General features: G+C 44.2%; 1 pseudogene; it reads right to left on the minus strand.

Annotated features, from left to right (window-relative positions):
• Window positions 1-528: 528 nt before the first annotated feature.
• Window positions 529-1,313, minus strand: LOC101582077 (annotated as a pseudogene).
• Window positions 1,314-2,884: the final 1,571 nt, after the last annotated feature.

Genomic DNA, 2,884 nt, shown 5'->3' on the forward strand with positions numbered 1-2,884 from the left:
ATCTTCCCCTTGCATCTCCTTTTATGCTGTTGGCAGCAATCCTCAGCTGGACCCTCCATGCCCAGCACCACATGATTCAGTTCAGCTGGGTGGTACAAGTTGCCCATTAGTTAATCCCCCATACAGACATTCCCAACAGTTCTAGCTCTGGCTTCTGCCCACATTTGGCTCTTCAGTTTCCTGACCTTCTCACTGTTTGCTCCTATATCTGCATCCATCCAGGTCCCCATTAGTGTTCATTAGTCCAAAAACAAACCTTTCCCTCCTGTTTCCTGCACTCCTCAGTTCCCTCTTGTCGCTTATGAAAGGCTCCAATTTCCTGCATTCTCCTCAGTCTACTGTATGACTCCCTCTCATGCTGTGCTCAGCTGTAGAAATGCCAGGCTCCTAAATGCCCAGGTCCAGACTTAATCTCTCCCTCCATCCCTTCTAATAAAATGCACTCACTTATCTGTACCTTTGCCCAACACATTTCCCATGCCTTCTGTCTGCACTTCTAGTGGAATGGCTTGACCCAGACAAGCCCGACTATAATCTCGCTGGGATCTTCATGAGCTCCTTCAACTTCCTCTCCAGAGCCTGAGCCTGCTGCCGCAGCTCTGCAGCTGACTCTGTCTTTTCCCCTTCTGCAAATGTTTGGAGTCTTGCACAAGGTTGTACACATCCACCAGAAGGAAGATACCTGTAGTTGCTGCCTCTACGATCCAGGCACCTTTGGACATTGCTAGAGCAGTGCTCCCACTGGCTTCCAGTAGCTGCTTATTGTGTTGAAATGAGATTTTCCAAGTTGTTATGAGGTTGTTATCCTTGGCCAGTGAATGAGGGTTAGCTCTGGCTCATTTCAAGGCACAAATGCTATTTTTCATAATTTTTAGAGCACTGAAGAATTGCACTAATTTGAGAAGGACATTGGGTTTAGCGTGCCCCACAGACTGTGTCATCTCCATTATATCCTTGCTACTTGCCACCAGGCCCCTGGCTTCAGCTTTGGCTGATGATATGCTCCATTGTTCCATGATGTTAGTGGCAAAACTAGTTATCACAGCCATGGTGCACGGCTTCATCCCAGTTGCTGAGAGCAGCAGACTGCCACCTGCTGTCACAGGTGTCAGAGCCAGGCCCAGTATGGTCATGACCCCAGAGACAGCCTTGGTAGAGCTGGTCACCATGTTGGACATGGTGCAGTTCTTGTGTATTGCATTGATTCTGTCTGCAAGGGCGTAGAGCTGGGCTATCTGCTTCTGAAGGTCCATGATCATCGTTAAAAGGTCCTTCAGATACCTCTTAGCCCACAGGTCCACCTCTGTGTCTGCTAAATACTCACGTAGAGCTTTACGAAGTGCATCTGCCTCATCTCTACAATGATAAATGTCAAAGGAGTATTAAAAGCAGCTTGCTTTTTTTCTGTAAAATGAGACCCATATGATCTATCCTGCATAAATCCCAGAGGACTAATCAGAAATCACAGAGCAAAGAATTTTACAAGTGTATGAAATTTTTCCTTAAACAAACAAGTTTGAAATGATATGGAGGAAGTACCCCACAGGGATTGTTGAGAAGGGGGACCCTCAGCCTGAACTTCAGGAAGCATTTGAGGGGATGTACCTGTCCCTGAGAAAAACAGCCCAGCAGGGTTTTGAGTGGCACAGTCTGGGGCCCCGTGAAAATGACCTGGAGAAACCAGCCATTGCCACAAAGGCCTTCCAGGCCACGTCCTGAGTCACCAGCTGCTGCAGCTCCTCCCTGCTCATTGCTTTCTGGAGATGCTGAAGGGCATCCTCAATAAAGCTGATGTTCCCTGGTTGAGAGGGAAAATAGATACATAGGTTTAGAAGACAGTGCAGTGGAGTAGATGGCTTTGAGTGTCAGGTGGCTAAACATTTACCTCCCAGAACAACTGTCACATGAAGTATTTTTGGTGGAGCCAATAGTGTTAGGTAGGGGCTGGGGAGATGGCTCAGTGGAATAAGTGCTTCCCTGGCAAGCACAAGGGCCTGAGTTCAATCCCCAGTTCCACCAAAAAAAAAAAAAAAAAAAAAAAAAAGTGTTAGGTACTGAATGACTGTATGTTCCTCAAATTCATGGCAAAGCTCTAACCCCAGGGGCTATATTTGGAAATAAGGCAATTAAAGAAGTGATAAGGATACCTTTATCTAAGTTTCTGGTACTGAACTATGTTTCAGATTTATTGAAATAAGTTTTTAATGATTGTGTTGAATTGATGTGTGACTACTGTGCTTATTTATAGGCTGCAGTGTGATATTTTAGGGCTATGGACAGATCATGTACTCAAACATTTCTTTGGGTGGAGAATATTTAAAATTCTCCCTACTGTTTAAAAAATAAAACTAAATAGAATTTTGAATCTGCTAGAAAAGGAATACAGGATATACACATAGTGTTACTTGTCAATCCTAGTAATCAAATGTATTAATATTTAAAGGTGAAATAAGTAGCTTCAAGTTGTAAATAGTCCCAGACCCATTGAGGGCAGAATTACTGCCTAAGTGAATCACCCAAATAGTACTTGGTTGCAGAAATGTGCAGGTTTGGAGATTGCAGGTAAAGGTTTTAGGAACAGTATGTATTTCTTAGTGTACTGATGTAAAATTTTTTTTGGGGGGAGGGGAACCGGGAATTGAACTCAGACCCTTGTACTTGCCAAGCAAGTGCTTATTCTACTGATCCATCTCCTCGGCCCCTTAAAACGTATTTCTTACTGTGCCCACTCAGAGGCATTATTCTTATTGCATAGAAGAAGAGGTTGAGACTCAGACACATGCCCAAAGCCAAGAAATGGCAAGTGCGGGATTGAAATTCAGAGCTAACTTGTCAACAAGTAAAATATCTCTTTGAAGAGCTTCTGCTTTAAAAATTCCTGTGC

This window comes from Octodon degus, unplaced genomic scaffold, assembly GCF_000260255.1.
Source record: "Octodon degus isolate 3935 unplaced genomic scaffold, OctDeg1.0 scaffold00064, whole genome shotgun sequence".
Classification (NCBI taxonomy): domain Eukaryota; kingdom Metazoa; phylum Chordata; class Mammalia; order Rodentia; family Octodontidae; genus Octodon; species Octodon degus.